General features: G+C 41.8%; 1 protein-coding gene across 1 annotated transcript in view; it reads left to right on the top strand.

Annotated features, from left to right (window-relative positions):
- Positions 1-19,182, top strand: part of RNF150 (ring finger protein 150) — a gene marked incomplete at both ends in the record, with an annotated part of 112,557 nt that overhangs the window by 90,471 nt on the left and 2,904 nt on the right. The window lies entirely within an intron of this gene.

Raw genomic sequence — 19,182 nt, 5'->3', positions numbered from 1 at the left:
GTCAGAGTTCCTGCACTTGAAAATTTGAGCATAGTGAAATAACATTGCCAATTCTTAATAAAAAGGAGAAATTTGAATATTTTCAGTGGTTAGTTTTCACTTGTTCGAGGGCTGCCATTTCAGCTGCTAACTCTCCAAATGTCTGCACTTTGTTCCTAAAAATGATGTTCCTTGTTGAAAGTCTTCTGACAGTTTGAGAAGAACGTTTGTCAGCAGCTTTGGTTGAGCATTGTAGTAGACTCAAATTCTTACTATTAGGTAAAATAGCAAATCAATATATCTGTTTGGTACCAGTTCTTGTATTAGTATTCTATGATTCTATTTACAAGAATATTGTAAAAAATCATTAGATAAACTTGAAGGGAGTCAGAAGAATATGAAAATACAGGTTTGTGTATGGAGCTAGCATGGGTCCTGGGGAAAAAAAAAGTGTTTTTACCTATTAGTCTGGGCTTGAGTCAAGCAATAGTATGATGTGTGAACGATAGAAGAGACATGAAGGGACTCATATCACAACCAGTGTGATGGCAGTGAAACACTTGTGACCTTAGCTATAAGTGACCCAAAAATGGGTTTTTAATTTTTCTCCCTGTTGGTTAGGTACTTGTTTCAGTTTTGGTCCTTTTGCAGTCAAAAATCGGGATCCAGCAAGGTCATTGACACAGCTGTGATTTTCTTAAGCCTTTTTGGATGCTGGCAAGGGCTGTTCAAAATGAGGTGTTATTTTGCTCCTTCCAGTAATTGTTTTTAAAAACATTTTAGGCTGATTTAAACTATGAAGGAGGGGTTTACATCACAGTATCTCAATACTACCAAAGACTGGGCTTCACTCTGGTTTCAGCTGTACCCCTGGTATGTTCCTGTAGCAGCAGCTCCCCTAGCAGGTAATACCCTTTTCCCACTGTTCTTTAAAAGGCCCAGTACTGATGTAGGAAAGAAGGGACCAAACCAATGGCTGCATGGCCCACACTGAGAAAAAACAGCAGTCTGGTGTAAAACCCAGCACAGGGGGCGATTCATGCTTTTCATCCCAGGATCTTGACACACTGAGAAGCAGTTCTGCTGGTTTGCCATCAGTGGTTCCAGTGTGGAGGCAGCCAGGGAGCACAAGAGCTCAGTAATGCTCCAGCCACTCTCTTCTTCCTTCTGGTTTGTTTCCAGAGTCTGTAGAAGGATAGTGTCAGTGCAAACACATTTGTTCTTAGTTTTCCAAGTTGCCAGCTAAATAATTGATTGAATAACTTGCTTTGAGCCAGAGGAACAAAATAGGAATGCGGAGACGCTTAATTTTGCCTTCATGTCCTCCCTTTTTCCCATAAGCTTTGATGTCACTGGACAGTAGTCATTTATCACTAAGCAATCCTAAGGGCTAATAGCAGAGTCCATGGGCAAGGAACTTGCAGGAAAGCCAGTACTGTGTCCAGGCACACAGCTGGCAGCAAACCATGGAGCTTACTCAACTATCTTTAATATGTAGCTAGGAATTTTCATCTGGATTTCTCATGTCATGGAGTACAGTACTTGCATACTAGTCAGTTGTAGGTGAGCAAGTTTAAGTGCTGTCATTGCCACATCGCAAGCAGTGCAATCTGCAGATTTCCCAGAAACAGCCATTTGGTCTCTTTTTGTAGTGGATCTCCCAGTAAAGAAGAGGTCTTCAGCTGGAAGCTAGTAGCTGATTCCAGCAGTGATGGGAATTTGTCCCTCTGACTTGCATATGAGGCTTTGTTGGTGCTCAGGCACTCTAAAAGGTAGAGCCTAACATAACAGGCAGACAAAAGGGAACATTTTGGACTGCTATATAGTTGTGGTGTGAGAGCAAATGCTAACTAAATCAGAGGGCAACTTTAGGCTAAATAACTGGGTCACAGCTGTCATATAGTTGGGGCTTTGTAAATGTTGTGTCAGTTTATTGTATTCAGGCATTATATTTCTCATTTCCAGAATCCTCAGAGTTACACAACTTCTGAGCTCGCTGCATGTGCCCTTTCTGTGACCTGTCCAGCCTGGGAATTTCTAAGTGCTGACACTGATTGCTCCTAGGAATCTTTGCTGAAGTTTCTAGATTATGGCCTCTTTATATAGCACTGGTGATGGGAACGCACTGCAAGGCTGAATTTGTGCAAGAAGTTTTTCTTCCTCTTGTTGCTGAATCTCTGTAGACTGCTTCCAGTGCAGTCTTGATGTGACACCCTTGTGCCCAGCAGCATAAGCACCCATTCTTGCATCCTTTTGTTTTCCTGGCAGAACTCAGTAGTCCAGGAGGTAATGGACTTGCTGCCTAGTTTCCATTCATTTCTGCAGTACTTTTTGCTTAATTGTCATTGCATCCCTTTGGCGTGTTGATTAATAATTCTGGTATTGTTTTCTTGGTTTGGGTTTAATTTTCCTTTCTGTGTTTCCAGTGAGCATTCAGAGCCAGAAGAGCTCCCACTGTGTGTCTGGAGGGGGGATATTTCCAGAGTACTGTTCACATTGGGTGAAATTGTCTCCATTGAAATCTGGTGGCAAAGCTCCCACCTTCTTCACTGAGGCTAGTTTTTTATTTTTGGAACTCAGCCAGTGCTTTCCTTTTCATTTCTCTGTGTGTGCTCAGCAGACATTTCTTTCCCTCCTTTTTTTCTCCCCAGCGTTCTAGAATGGATAATGTCTTCCAAAGGAATTTTGGCAACAAGGTGTGCTATGAACATCTGGTTGGTCTTCATCTGGAGGCCTGTCCGTAGCAAGTCCCTTGTTAAACTCCTGCGTAGTAGCACTGAACACTACAATACGGACCAGCAATTTTGTCAGATGGCTTCTACCAACATCCAAGCCTTCAACAAGTTTTTTAGAAATGTCTACAGACCAAATACTGTTCAGTGTTTAGTCTTAGTATTTAGTCTTTAGTCTCTTTGCTCTTTTTGCTGGGATTTTGTGCAGGATCTTGGGATAACATCTTGAAATGTGGAATTTCTGTTATCAGTTGCTGAAAATGGGGGGATGGAAAAAATTTAAAACTGGAATGGGGTGGGAAAGGAGGAGGACAGAAAAAGTGTGTGAAATGCATAAAACCTCATCTCCACTGAGTTTTCTGTTTTGACCTAATAGCACAAGTCCAGTGGAGAGCTGCAAAAATCATCAGAAGGCTGGAACACCTCTCCTTTGAGGACAGGCTTAGAGAGCTGGGTTTGTTTAGCCTGGTAAAGAGAAAGCTCTGGGGAGAGCTTACAGCGGCCTTCCAGTAGCTGAAGAGGGTCTACAAGAAATATAGGGATAGACTCTTCAGCAGGGTGTGTAGTGCAGGGGCACTGAAGGCGATGAGAAAGCAGCATCTGACACTTGAAGGAGGAAAACTAAATATTCTTTTTTTTTTTCATCTTTTATAGTATCCATGGTCATTTGCTAAGTACTGTAGTAGATAATATGCACTGCCTTAGTTTTTGCTGTATGTTGGTATTTTTTTTTTAATTTAGAGAAGCTGTTATGTTCTCTTCAGTGTCATGTTCTATCATACTATGAATGACCTCAGAAATCACACCTACACTGTCTCTGCAGTTGGAGGAATATTCATAGATAGCTCTACTGCAAACACGGGGGGAATTCAATAGAAAAAGCACAATTTCTCCCCAACAGTAGCCTGTTGCCTGCGAAGTCCACTGAGTTTGGCAGGCTGTATGGCTGTGTGTGCGGTCTAGGGAATAGCAGTAGTTCCTTTTCTACCTCCCTTTTTGTTCCTTCCATGAAACCCTGACAGCATAAAGCTCATCATGACTGTTAGGACACCTTCAAGTCTCTTTGATAGCTCTTCATTAAATCTATTAATATAACTTCTGAAGTAATTATTTTGATCTGTGTATATCTAAAATGTCTTTCTGAAGAATAATCAGTCTTTGGAAGAGGATGAAAGCGCATGGTAAGAATCTGATCTGCTGTTGTCTTGTAACCACTTGACTGTTCTTCGTTGCTATTATTAGAGGTTTTTTTAAGCAGATGTAAGGGGGGAGGAAAAGGTGGAAAAATTCCCTAGCCACTAGTTAATACCGAAAGTTATTAACACTTGCATTAGCGCTTACCACAGTCCTTGAGACAGAATACTGATGGGACCTAGTTAAAGGCTGAGCAGATTGGGCCCCGTGTGCCTGGAGTATGACATAAGTCCTGGTGGCTCTATTAAAAGCTTGTGCGGATGTTGCGCTAAATAGTTACCATGGACTGAAAATTCCAGTGAGCTGAGGTCCTAGATATGTTTTGAGACTCATACCACTGCCAACATAGCTTTGGTGCTTTGGAAGGCCAGTGGTGGTTTGAAAGGGTCACCAAGTTAGGCTTAACTGGCACTAAAAACATGCCCTGGATTGTTACAAATACCTCAGAAACTCATGCCAGGCTATGTGCGTGAATAGTGAAGTTTTCCAGTTACAAAACTGCTTTTCCATATGTTGAGATGTGAAGTGCAAAGCCTTTCAGTAGAGCAAACAGCAGAAAGAGTTCAAAGAATGCTATGAAACAAGGAACAAATTTTAAGTCTGGTGGATTTTTTTTGTTTGTTTGTTTGATTTCACATCTGTTAGGTACATTGGCATTCTGTGTAGAGCTGAAATGAAACTCTTGGTTCCCATATTGCTCTTCTTCCCCACGGGCACACGAAGCTGTCCCTGTGGCACAATCAGATCAAGGTGCAGGGTAGGTACATACAGTTGTGCCCCCATCTGTGCAACTCAGGCTTGTGCTTCCCTCCTGCAGAAACCAAGGGCAAGTGGCAGAGGAAGGACCTGGCCCAGACTTCGATTCTGAAAGAGCCTGACAGTCTTTACTAACAGTTCAAATATAATTGTAAGAAAAATCAACATCTCATCAGGTCTGTGAAATGCTGGGGTAACATGTTTTTAAACTGTTGCAATAACAGTTCTGTGGCATCCCTGCAGCCAAGGTTGAGGAGGCTGGGGAGAAAATACTCTCCTTCAGTATGTCTGTCTCTTTGTGCCAATGCTGTGGCAGTTACCACCTTGCCTCTCTGTCACAGATTACGTATTCCTGCCTCCATGTTGTCCTTCTGTTAAGCAGCTACCTTGTGAGCCCAATCCCAAAGCCAGCTGATTTTTTTGGGTTTTTTTTTTTTTTTCCATCTGGATCAGTTCCTTGATGCAGTAGTTGTGCCAGTAAACAGCAAGAAAGAAATTTGGAGAGCAAGAGTAAAGTGGGCCATATAAGCCAGTTTTCTCAACACTATTGCCAAAAGCAAGCGTGCTATCTCAGAAGTACAGCGAGACCCTGTGCAGCTATCTGTTTTGTCCAGAAATCAGAATAAACAAATAGGCAAAGTAAGCATGATGTTTCAATTGTATACAGGCTGCTGAACATGAAAGACATCAGAGATTTATCATGTTGTGATGAAACTCAGAAATGAAAACTGCCATTGTAAAAGCTATGATGGCATGTGGAATTGTCTCCAGAAATATCACTTCCAGTTGCTCTGGCTGTGCAGGAAAAAGGGGATCTGACTGAACAGGGGAAAAGGGGATCTGAGGGCTGGGATCAGGCTCAACATAGCTTATATCTTTATTTATACTTCACCATCTCAAACATATAGCTAGATAAAGCATTGAATGACAGTGTTTGTAAAGCAAACGGTGTAGAGTGAAATGCAAATCTGAGCTGTAGTCAGAGACCAGATCACTTAATACTAAATGTTCTCTTTAAGATTGGTTCAGCATCGTGCATGCAGTCTGCTTGATTGTTTAGGATTCAGTCTCACATCTCTAATGTCTGTGGAGTTTTTATTCTCGTTAGTTTTTACACAAAAGCCTCCACTGAAATCATCAGGAAGTGCTGTTTAAGATGCAGTGTGCTGCAGATACTCTCAATCTTTTTCTGACCATTTCAGGATCAAAGACAAATAGGATATGGGATGAACGAGCTTGAATCAGCATCTGAAAGTGAGAGTTAAGAAATCAGACTAAGCAGCAGGTAGGCAGACAGAGAGGTCCCTTTGGGAGGGTGAAAACTTGAGGCTGAGCTACTGGAGGTGCTCATAGAAAGGAGTGCAGTATTTGCTGTGGTCATCACTGATTCTACTTGCATGTTCTCTTGTTCTGGTTGCATTGCTTCCTGATGGAGTGTACGTTTTCTTCAGTGCTCCCAGTGTCTTAAGAAGTTGGAAGCTGACTCAAATGAAGAAGTAAGCCAGGCAAGAGTTCTACTGATGTGCTTTTTTCAGTCGTTGGTATTTTCTCCTTATTCCTCTAGGCTAGTCTGTGAACAAGTGCCAAGGGCAGTATCCTGAGGAGCATATTCAGGATGTACTCAGTGTGGTGCACAATGACATCAGGGCTGCATTAATGGGCTCCCAAAGTGGCCAGGGAATGCTATGATGGAATATCCTTGCAGCTCATCCTGTTTATTATGACTATCTTTTACAAGTGCCAATACTTTTGACTGTTCTTTTCCTGTTTAACTCATTTCTGAGGCACTTGAGGAGCAGGCAAGAACATATGCTCTGTTCTGGCAATAATTAAACCTTATGGTAACACACAAATTAACATGCAAAACAACTCACCTGGAAATCTCTGTGGTGAATTTCTGCTATGTTTGCCACTGTCTAGACAGCCTCCAAGTATGATGTCCTGTACATATGACTACCCTTGCTTCAGGTTTTGCTTTGTGAGGGGGATATTAAAGATGAGACGTTACTGAACTTTATTACTTTATAATTGCTGTTGAAATGATGATGGCACCAGTAAATGGTCTTTCTATGCATGAACAGCTTTTTGTCTGCAAGGCCAAAGTAGTCTCAGCGTAGAAGTTTTTAGAAAAATGTCTCTGCAACCTGCTGTGGGAGATGGAATGTACACTCCCAGGTGCTGAGCAGCCTGCAGCCCGAAGATATCCCATAAAGGAAATAATTTTGAAGAAAAGCTGTGATAAAAAGAGTTTATTTCTGGTTGTTCACACTCAAAAGCGCTTTGTTAAAATGCTGTAATGGCTGTGTATTCTACAGGGTGGAAACAATTTCATTTATTTGCAGTAATTCTTTTTTCCTTTCTCTGTTATGATTGAAACAAGCAAGTCAACTTTACTTTTAAAAACAGAAAATATAACAGAAAACATAAATTTACATTCACCTTCTAAAAGCCCTCCTAAGTAATGTAACGGTATTTCAACTTAAGTATTCAAATAAAACCAAAAAATCTCACAAGGCCTAAATATTTTTTGGGAACCATCATTCTCAATGAGAAGTGTCGACATAGAAGACTTTGAATGGAAAAGCAAGGGCAGAAGGGTTAAAAGTGAACTTAATGTCATGAAATGTTGACTCAGACTTTGCAATAAAGTTTCCAGGAGTAATAATGAAGAGTTGACGCAAAGGTATTTTCATTTTTCTGAGGTTTTGTGGTTGGCTTCCAGGCATTGATATTTTATCTTTCCCAAGTACCTACCAGTACTCATCTCTTCTGCCTCTCCGAAGAGCATAAATACCTGCAATTCAAAAGAAGGTGGAATAGAAGTATGCATTCACCAGTGAGATTGAAATAAACAATCTTTTAATGCAGAGGACAGTATTTAAAATTTACTCTGTTCCAGTATGAAGTTGTATTTGCTGAGTGTTAGAGTGGTCTTGATGATGGTGTCGTAATGACCTAATGACCATATTTTCCTGTAAAATTCCAGCTGCAATTTGCCAAACATCAGATGGCCTTACCCTTCCATTATCAAGAAGAAACTCCTGAAACTGGTATCTCTATCTTGGCCTTTTTCATTTTCTCATGAGCATGTCAGCAAAAATCTATGGTGAGACAATAGCTTGGAGGGGTTTTTCTGATGACAGAAGCTGCTCACTTGAAACTAGGCTGTAACTGTAAGCTTATTTAAAGGGAAACACAAAATTGGCCCTAGGTTTATGTAAACTAAGACTGGCTTCTTACTGATGTTCCTGCTAGGTTTCCTACCAGCCAGCCCAATGCCTTTGAGTGCAGTTGGCCAATGGGAAGGTAACCTGAGTGCTCTGACCGACATGTCTGACTCTTGTGGCCTTTAGGTGACAAAGTTGTGGTAGTCTTGCTGTTGATTGTCATGGTTGCCTCTCTCTGGGCTTTGTGTGTCACATCTTGCATTTTTTAAGCAGCTAAGTGGAGCTAGCTTTGTTATTCGTGTTAACTGAGAGCTGGGAAAGCAAGAGATGCTAGTTAAATAAAGAGCAAAAATATGCTGGCATCCTTGCTTCAGGGCGATGAGACAAAATAGTTGGCAACGCATCTCAGGAAGACAGATCGAGTTAAGCTTGTGCCATATTCTTGTTTATAGAGGTTCATTTTGGAAAGGTAAGGGAGACAAGTAGAAGGGAGGGAGGAGATCGATTCAATTAAATAGAAATCTTTGACTTTGTTTATGTAAATGCCGACTTCTTAAAATAAGCCATCTTTATAGATATATCATCATACAAGATTCAAACATAGCAGACCTGGCCTGACAGATGAAAGATTTATTTTTTAATAGGAAAAAAACCTGTTCAAATGCTGCAGCATTTTCAAAGAAACTGTTGACTTTTTTCCTTTATGAATGCTTCTCTCAATTATTGTTCTGTACTTAGATTTTCATAAGGAGGATTCCATCTGTGGCCAGGATCACATGCAGTGTTCAGTCAGAGCAGAGATGGCCACAACTGTAGGCAGAAAATCTTAACAATAGCAAACCACTGAGTAGGCTGCAGGAAAGATCAGAGGTGGAATGATTTCTGTTCAAAAACTACAATTACACCAGAATGTAAAATGTGTAGCAAGGTTTGATGGGTTTGTGAGGTTTAAGAGAGAGGTTTTAGCAGCTGAACTCATCTGTTATTGTAGGATGTTAAAAAAAAAAAATAATAATAAAAAAAATAATTAATCTCTGTGGGTTGCTGTTGTATGAAGTGTTCTTTTGAAACATCAGCATTATAGCTTTTAACTGATACCTGCCTGTGGTTCTGCGCTGACAAAGAGATGAACAAAGTGACTGGGGAGCTTGTACAGTGAGTTATACTAATTTCTAGCAACTCTGAAAGGGATTATATTGTGCAGCCCTATAATAGCAGAGTATGTTCTACTACCCAGGATGTCCCCTCCAGACCACATCTCCCGAAGCTTCCTTTTTAAGTAAAATAAATACTCCACGTGTTTAAAAAATAAATAAATAAAAATTATAAATTGCTGTTTTGAAGCATGAATTCTGCACTGCCTTTTGTTGCTATTACTGTTTTAAAACAATGTTGTCTCTGAGACTCCATAAAAGATGAAACATCTGAAATGCTTCACTCTTTTTGCTTTACTTACTTTAAAGGAGACATTTGTGGTAGCTCCAGCAGTTGGTAGTGAGTCATCTTCAGTGTTCACTGTTCAGTGAAGGGCAGGGCTGTGCTCTCTGTGTGTGCATGAGTGAGGACAGGACTTATGTACCTATCAAGAATGCATGTGAACACAGTGCACTAGAAATGAAATTTAGACTGTTCTCAGAGTAAATTTCCTTATATAGAGGTTTTGTGATATTGAATATTCATGAAGGCTTTCTTGCAGAGTTTTTAAGTACTCCTAGAGGCCTCAGAAGTGTATGAAGGCTGCAAAAAGCTTGTGAGAAGGAGACTGTGAAATGGTAGACTGCTTACAGAGTCAGAGAGATGCTCTACAATTGAGGCTCCATGATTCTGTGCTGCTGTTTTTTCCAAGAGATTTCTTCCACAGCTGAATTGCTCTTAAATCAATATTTGTGTTATGAACTACAGTAAGTAGATAAACAATGGCCTATAAAGAAATATGTAATTAAGCTGTCCAATTCAAATCAGATAGGGCCATCCTGTAAAGTTCAGAAACTTGTTTTCATTGGCTATTTGTGCTGTTTCTGTGATGTATTCTCTATTTTTATAGACTCATGAGAAGTGATCTTTAGCCTAAGCAGCATGCTTTGGCTGGATATCTCTGAGTGTTTTGGGGGCATTTATCTAACAGCTCTACTGGGGCATGAGCATATGTTGGGAGAATAGCATCAAATCCTGCAAGTGAAGGTGGGGCTGGTGGAAGGCGGCATGCTGGTTTGTTGCAAGGCGTCAGAGGATGAGGCAGCAGCAGGGGAAGTGTGACATACATTGTTACAGCCTCTGTGCGTGCCTGCTGTTTGTGGGCAGCCCTTGGGTAGCACAGAGCCTGCTGAGCCTTCTGTGGATGACCACTGAATGCCATCCTGATCTGCCCAGACTTGGCAGGAATAGCAGTCCCACAGCTGTGCCATGCTTTAGGCACTGGAGCTGTTGCTACAGCAGAGCCAGACCTGTTCTCAAACGTGTTATTCTCTTGCATCGTGAAGAAAGGAAGGCTGCTTTCTGCTGAAGGTAGAAGTTCATCTTTTAAAAGTTGTTTTGTTTGTGAGGGCAGTAAGAATGATATAATCTCTATGAGTGTGTTTTTTATTTTCTCTTTTAATTACATTACTGTGTGCATTCTTTCCATAGTTAATGGGAATGCATCCCTGTGTTAAGGGAATGAAATTTCAGCAAAGGATCATCACCACCAGTGTACAAGGTGGGATAGAAATGTCTAGTGACAAGCACACAAAATTGAAGCACTGGGCTGAAGAATTGACCCTCTGGAAATGTTCAGGGATCCCAGGTGGAGCCCACTGTTGGAAAGGAAGGTGGGACCATGCGGGAGATAGGAGGAAAGAAGATGTGCATGTGCTTTACTTGAGTAATTCCATCACTGTTGTGCTTGTCAGCCGTCTACTTGTGCTTGTTTTCTCATTAAATCCTCTAATATATGCCATTTTTGTGATGCCTTTGCACAGATTTGTTTGTTGTAACTGCTCTTGAGAGTGTTCAGTCTGTGATTCGTCAGTGTGTTGGGTTGCTAGTGACCTAGGGTTTTTTGAGAGCTTTTGTGGTTCATGCTGTTTAAAGAGGCAGAATTGAAATCGTGCACACGCTGCTATGACGAGCAAACAGCCAGGCTGGTGTGAGCTCATCCAACCCCCTCATTCAGGAATTAGCAGGAGTTTGCTTTAAAGCAAGCTGTTGTTTTCTCTTACAGTTGTGTGACTGCTTGTAGTTGAGGAAGCAGTTCATAGTGATTAAGCAAAAATGGGGGTTTTTTTGTTTGTCACAGCAGCCTACGTTTCACACCAAGTTCTCGGGATTAATTGCCCCCATGCAGATTTTCACTGGCTAGTTGCCACCTTTTACATGAACTGAAGTAGGAGTAAGAAGCTTGTGACAGCCTTGAATAAATGCTGCAATAAACTGATCTAGCCAGGCTCTGCTGATCCTGTGTTGTCCCTGCCTTGTGGCTCCTTTGATGAGTGCCTCTTCCAGGCATTGAGACATACTTCTCTTGTTCCCCTGAGTGTCAGAGGTGGCGTTCCTAGGCTGGCCATGGCTCCAGGTGCCTGTGCAGGATCCTGCCATGTCGGGGCCATTTGGCACAGATCACAGTGCGGTGTCCCCCAGGCCTTGGTCCAGCAGGCCATTATGAGCCACAGTCAGCCCCAGCCACAGGCACAGCTGAGGTCAAGAAGGACCAACAAGGAAGACAGTTTTGTGCAGCTACTTCTGCTAAGGGGGTTCCCAAGGAGAAGCCACAATACACCAAGAAAAAGTTTTGCAAACCACTAGCCTTCTGCTTTAACACTGTGTCATGCTCAGGGTTACCAGGGTACATCCATGGTGTGACTGCAGTGAGGAATTCGGCGACTATGTCTCTAGATCACTCTGTGAAAAGATGTTTCTTCCTTCTGTTCCCTAAGAACAGAGCAGAACTGAAGTTTCTCTTACCATTAGATGCTTGTTCATTGAATCCAGTGCATTGTGCGTCTGAGTCAGCCTGTAATTTCCTTCTCCTTTCACGCTTGCAAGAAGCAAAGCACACTGCTGACAGGGATTTTTAAAATACAAATAAAAAGGTCAGTCACAATAGCAGTCACCGGGATAGCCCATGGAAAGCGATACACCCACTTCAACTGTGTGATTATACTTCTTGTATGTAAAAGTCTCTTTGTTATGACAGGCTGCCACTAGGCCATAAAGCTTGTAACACATGCTGGCGTTACATACTTCTCACCTTGGCTACTGGAAAAATCTTTGCAGTATTCCTTACGCACCATTACCGTGACCATGCATAATTATTTTTAACTTTGTCACTTAATGCTGTTTGTTTTGTAACATCACCAAGGAGCCCTGGTCATTTAGCAGCTGCCAAGAAAACAAAAGCAGCCTCTGTGTCACACTTGGTGGCTCAGAGATTTAATGTCATGGTGCAGCAGGGATAGATGTTGAATGCAGGGAGTGCCTTTCCTTCCTTCCTCTTCTTCTGCATGCTTCTTCATCATTTTTGAAAGGTCTTGGCAGTCTAGTGAAGTTCCAAGTGATTGGAAAAGGGGAAGCATGATCCCCATTTTCAAGCAGGTAAAAAAAAAAAAAGGAAGATTCAGGGAACTACAAGCTAGTCAGTCTCACTTCTGTACCTCGCAAGATCATGGAGCAGATCCTCCTGAAGGCACATGGAAAATAAAGATGAGGTGGTTGGTGGTAACCAACGTGGCTCCACCAAGGGTAAGTCATGTCTGACAAACTTGGTGGCCTTTTATGATAGAGTTACAGTGTCAGTGCATCAGAGGAAGAGCATCAGATGTCATCTACCTGGACTTGTGCAAAGTGTTTGATGCTGTCCTGCATGGCATCCTGTTCACCAAATTGGAGAAAAGAGGATTTTATGGATGGACCTCTTGCTGGATAAGGAATTGGATGGTTGCACTCAGAGAGTGGTGGTCAACAGCTCAGTGTCTGAGTGGAAATCGGTGATAAGTTGTGTTCCTCAGGGATTGGTGTTATTTAACATCTTTGTAGGCAACATGGACAGTGGGATCAATTGTACCCTCCATAAGTTTGCAGATGACACCAAACTGAGTGATGCAGTTGACATGCTAGAAGGAAGGAATGCCATCTAGAGGGACCTGGACAGGCTTGAGAGGTAAGCCCATGCCAACCTCAAGTTCAGCAGTGCTAAGTCCTGTACCTGGGTTGAAGCAATTCCAAGCACAGGTACAGGTTGGGCAGAGAATAGCTTGGGAGCAGCCCCGAAGAGAAGGATTTGGGACTGCTGGTGGATGAAAGATTCGACATGAGCTAGCAGCGTGCACTCATAGCCCAGAAGGCCAAGTGTATCCTGTGTTGCAACAAGAGAAGCATGGCCAGCAGGTTGAGGGAGGTAATTCTGCCCCTCTGCTCTGATCTTGTGAGTCACTACCTAGAGTACTACGCTCAGGCTCCCAACACAGGAAGGACACTGAACTGTTGGAGTGGGTCCAATGGAGGGCCACAAAGGTGATCAGAGGGCTGGAGCACCTCCCCTACAGGGACAGGCTGAGAGAGCTGGTGACCTTCAGCCTGGAGAAGAAAAGGCTCCGGGGGGACCTTGTAGCAGCCTTCCAGTAGTTGAAGGGGGTCTACAGGAAAGCAGGCAAGGGAATTTTTATGAGAGTGAGTAGAAACTTTTTATGAGGGTGAGTTCTCCCCTGAGGTTGGCTGCATTATTAGCCCCATGACTGAGCCAGCCTATTCAGTTGCTAATCTCGCAAACGTTTTTTTGAAATTAGTTTTCATGTATCTCTGTAAATTAACTTCCTGGCCAACCAGAGGAATGACAGGGCTAGATGACAGGAGGGCAAGCTAAGGCAGGGAGCTGGACCTCGTCACTTGGCTCTGTCATGCTGCTGCTACACCAGTCTCTGCTTGAGCTGAGTCAGAAAGCAGGTCTGTGTGCAGAAATTTCAGAGTAATAAAAACAATCAAAGACACCTGCACGTGTGTTCTAATGCTACTCTGGACTGCACGGTGCTAGTGAGTTTGGTTCAGTCCGGGCCTAAGAGGTGTCTTGTAAGTTAATTTGGTGAAGGTTTGAATTAGACTTTTTGTTTGATGTTAAGTGGAAAATGTAATTTAATTTTTCTTTGAACTTTTAGAGCAGTGTAGAAAATGGCAGGATGTTACCAAATGTAGCTAAAATCTTTCAGAAATAAAAATCTTTAATATTAATAATTTTACCAAAGGTCCTTAAAAATCAAAACTGTCATGTTGTTGCATTTCCATTTTTCTGTACTTCTGAAGCTTTTCTCTTTTTATGAGAGATCTCATTTTCTGATTGTGAAACAACTGCATGAATAATTTCATGTCTTCCAAATAATAATCAGCTTCAGCAGTCTGTACATTGAATGAAATGCATTCACGTTTACTCCTGAAACTTGCTGTGGGCACCAGAACATGCAGTCCTGAGCAGAGGCACAGCCAGAGCTGTATTTTTGCATGGGCAGTGGCTTCCCGGTGCTGCTGTCTCCTTCCAGACAGCGGGAGGGCTTTGAGGGGGCCTTGCAAAAGGTTAAGAGTCTGGATATAAAGGAAACAGTGTTTTTTGTGGGGCCTAGCTGATATAAGGGAACAGTGGTCTGTGCAGACACCCTGGTGTAATGACTGTGTCAACTGTTCAGATAGTTTTTCTGATTTGTATTTTTACTGAGTTTCCAAGAAGCAAGAGGAGACTAGTCATAGGGAGGGGAGAACATGATAATGCAGTAACTAAGCCACAGAAGGAGTTTCCTTGCTGGTCCCAGGGCAGGAACATGACCCGTAGGAGTATGGAGAATGAGAAAAGCATATTAAAAGCAAAAATTGTAGGGGTTTTTTTGTGTCATACTTGGCAGAAGCATGTTCATTGTATCAGGAAGAGGGCTGGCGGCTCCTGCTAAGGCAGCTGATGAAAAGTTCCCAGAATGTCAGCCAGCCTCTTACAGGCAGAAGACAAACATCCGACTCCTAAAACGATTATATCACATGCTGCGAATTTCAGGGACTTATCTTCCAACTGATGGACAAAATCCCATAGAGTATGTCCTTCTGTGTGTGTGTGTAAAATGAACAAAAATCAGTTTGCTTTTCCAGTGAATCAAGTCTCCAGGTCTCAATGCAATAACATCTGGTATATGTTCTTTCCCTTTTTCAGCTTTCTGCAGATGCGCTTACTTATCTGTTCCATGTGTTTTATGGTGGTATTTTCCATTTTCCCTACTGTTTATGAAAATGAGTTTATTGATCTTGCTGAAACTTTGACAAGATGTCTTTTCAGATAACTGGTATCAAAGTTTATCGCTGAAGTACAATATGTTCTACATCCAGGCTTTTGGAAATTTGATTGTGTTACTAATATTGCTAATAATATGTCCTTTCTTTTTTTTTTTTTCCTTAAATTTTTTGTTATATTATTGATTTGGAATACTGGGATATGATTTCCAAAAGTTTTAAGTACTTACTGCTGTACCTGCCCAGAGCATACAGTGTGCAGGTTAATGCTACAGCTGAAAACTAAGGTTTAGGATGTTTTACCTGGGCACGCAGAGTTAGCAAATGCCTTGAACAGTCGTGTCTTTCCATCTCAGTAGCTTGTCTCCAGAATGATGTTACCCTTTGTGTTACAGAATATTTGAAGATGGGGAGCTACATCTTTGGTCATCCCTCATAAAAAGATGCTGTGTGTTCTCCCAAGATACATCTTCTAAGAAAAATTGAGGGAAAAAGATTATTACCTTTTCACTGAATAAGAAGCTAACACAAGTTGGCTTTGCAAAACTCTGCTCTTTGCACAGAACTCTGGTGTTCTGTATCAAGTTCAGAGCCACCTAGGATGTCTCTCAGCCACTTTGAGGTTGATCCAGTCAAAAAGATTTTTGGAGTTATTTCTTAAATGAATCTTGCCAAGTCCCAGCGTTTGGTTCTTTCTAGTGTGTTGATGTTTGGGTATTCTTTGCAATGTGTTCCATATGCTGCTGCTTTATCCTCTGAATGAGGCAGTGCTGCCATTAGTACATTCACAGAGCTCTGGCTAGTAATCTGTGGAGAAGACTCTTGCCTTTCCTTCCAAGAGGACCTACTGTGCTCAAGTACTTTTTCCCCTCGCTGTGCAGATAAGTCTGACTGTGATGCCGGGGAATATCAATAAAAATACCTCCCCAGTACTTTGCTCTCAGCTGCAGCCAGCCAGACTTCTTCATCCCTTTTATTAGCCTCTGTGTAGAGGAGTTCATTAGCAACACATTTTTTTAATAGCCCTCTCTGCTCAAACAGGTTCCCATTGCTTTTTTTTGCATTAGAAATTGTATAGGCATTTTTTTAGTCAGTTGTGTTGTTAGTGCAGTTATGGCCTGTTCCAAAGTATGATGATTTATCAAGATGACGTGGAAGGAATTTTGCATGTATTTTACAAAATGTTCCAATAAAAAATATTGGGTGATTAATCTGAGAATAAATTAAAGAATCAGTGTTTAAGAATCTTAGCAATTAAAAAAATATGATTGGTTGTGGAGTAGTTGCTATTTGATGTACTGAGTCCGTAGGACTGTGCTCCTTTTTTGGGAGACCATAAGCAGCAATGTGATTCTGTGGCAGGGTTACTCTGAGGGGGAGCAATAAGCTCTGTAATAACAGCGTGCATTCTTGGGCAAAGAAAAATGGAGAGCTCTAGAAATGTCTTCTCTCTCCTTGTCATACATCAAATGTGACGGATAGTGTATTCGGGTTGTAATACTGGAAGCAAAATTGGAATAGCGCTGCCTGCCTTGGCAGGTCTCTGTGGCTTTGTACTGACCAGAATCTGTTCCGGTGAAGGTCCCATTTCAATGCCTCTATTGTCCCTGGATATATATTTTTTTCAAGTCCTCATTGCTCCAACTGGTGTTCATGTTTCTATTTTGTTCCAGAACAAAATGTTTCTAGTCACATCTGACTGGGGGCAATGTTTGTTAAATAGAAGTGTGCACTGGACTAGAATAAGGTTTATGTTTCAACATAAATTTTAGATATATCTTTGTACCTGAAGGCATAACCATCACCCAAGAGTTTGTGTTTTGGCTCAGTGCTACCTTCAGAAGATAATAGTTCTGAAACTGGGTATATTTCACAGTAGTGAAAAATGTGAAATGAATACTGAAATAAAATTCATTTTTTTGCTGTGTATACATTGTCAGAACCAGGTTTTAGATGGAGTACCATAGTCCCATGTACTGTTTCTCTCAGCTAAGGTTGGATAATAAATGATATTTTCTTCAAAGCATTTTGTTAGATGAAGGAATCAATAATTATTCATTTCTCCTCAAAACTGGGCATCTACTATCAAGAATGAAAGATCCGGGCCAGAAGGGAAGGAAGGCTTGTGTTAAACGTTCAGCTTTAAAGCTAGGCAGGTAGGTTACACCCAAGTCAGTAGCACCGCAGCAGTCTTTTCTTACTCTCTGATTCCTGCTGTAAGATGATAAAAAAACATTGGCAGCTGCACAGCTCTATGCGATGGTTTAATTGCATTCTGGACAAAGCTAAGTTCCTTAGTATGCTGATTTAGTTCACAGAACACTGATAATAGATGAGGGAAGGGAGGCTGACTCCCAGCTGAATGGCTTATTGCTGCAGCCCATGTTTTTAATCCACAAGAACAGGAGATTGCTGCCTTTAGTTACACTTCTTTTAAAGCCCTAATTACACATTTGGTGACAGGTCTCATTTGACATCTGATAATCAATACTTCTATTTATTCCCCTAAGGAGGTAGCTACCTGAAGGTCTAGAAGAGGAAAGAAGTCCATTGTCTGCATTCAGTGCTCAGGAACTTCAGCAGTATAACATTTTTCCATTTTGTTCTTTTTCTGTTGATTTCTTGGACGCAGATTGACTGTGGGCCTCTTAGCCTAGTCAAAAGGTTCTGCAGTGTTTCCAGCCCTGTGAGCTTAGGGGGAATCATGGCATCTGGGATAAGCAAAAGCAATTTTAGAAGAGCTCTGCTGCACAGCCCCTGTCCTAGAGATATCACTGTAGAGTGCCAGATGCAGCCTTCTTGGAGGGAGTGTGGGGCAGAAGTAAGGCCTCCCTGAGTACAGAACTCATCACAGGTACATTGCTTTGTTCCTCTTCCTTGCTTGGTCGTTCAGCTGTGTCTCAGATATCAATTTCGCATGCGTGCGTGTTTACCTGTGCATTTTGTAAATGCACTTTTTCTCTCACTGTTGAATGCCTAAGTCCTTCCCAGGGCTCTTGCAACAGTATGAAATTCTTAGATACCTACAGTCTGTCCTTTTTCTTTTGGAATATTTATTAGTCTGCTACAGGTACAGGTACACACGGTATTAGGAGTAGCAGTGGCAGTAGACAACCATTAGTGTGCAGTCTTACTGTCCGAAAGCACCAGAGTAATTAGTTATTTTCATCCTTGTTTGGTTGCAACTATAAACAAATATAATTTTGTGAACTTTGTGAAAAGTCTGACAGTTCATCTCACATGGTAATATTCCTCCCTCTTTAGCATAGTTAAGTTTCAAGTAACACTGACTAGAGAAAGAGTTTGTTTTATTGGGCCTCTCTCAAATGGATGTGTGTCAGGGAATGTAAGTGAGTGGAAAAAGTCTGTCTGGCAAGAGGCGGCGTGCTGTGGTGTATTGCGTTTCGCTGACATGAGAGGAATGTGGCAGTGAGGTCTACAGTTGCTGGCTGTGGGCGCTCGCACTCCGGCTGAAAAGCAGATTGGGATGTGCTTTTTGCTTCATTAGGCAAAAGGCTTTCTGCCTGTGGCATGAAATGCTGTAAAACACAGTGGAAGTATTATAGTACTTGTTGTTAGGCAGGACTGTCGATCTGAAACATCCAAAAGTCGTATATTCAAAATGAGATCCGTTTAAAATTTAGAGCTGTAAAAAAGCTCAACTATTTCCTTTTTCTTCTCAAATTGTATTTAAGGGAAAGCCGAGATCCTCACCTCAAACATACACCACACTGTAGAAAGCTTACAAAAATGCTGTAAAAGTTTTTAACAGTGAGCCAGGCGTGTTCTGTAGAGGCTGTGTCTGTATAACCTTTGTGATCGTAAACAGGATCTAAAAACTGAGAATGCAGTATGCAGGCAAAGCTCCTGGCAATTGCAGTCTCACTGAGATTTGCTTACCTTTAACGAAGCTCCCTGACTGTGCTAGCTCATGTTGTTGTGTAGCTGGCCAAAAGGAACCTCATGCCAGTCTGAGAAGCCTGTGTTATGAGGGAGAGTCACAGCAGGGCGGTTTGAAGACTTAGAGCCAGATCTTCACCCAAATATAGCAGCAGCTGATGTAACTTCTGCAGTCTCCCTGAGATAGTGTCATGTGCATGTTGTGGTCAGCAGTAGGA

Source organism: Tetrao urogallus (genome assembly GCF_951394365.1).
Source record: "Tetrao urogallus genome assembly, chromosome: 4".
NCBI lineage: Eukaryota > Metazoa > Chordata > Aves > Galliformes > Phasianidae > Tetrao > Tetrao urogallus.
Note: the sequence above shows the minus strand (reverse complement) of the source record. Positions and strands in the feature narration are given on the sequence as shown.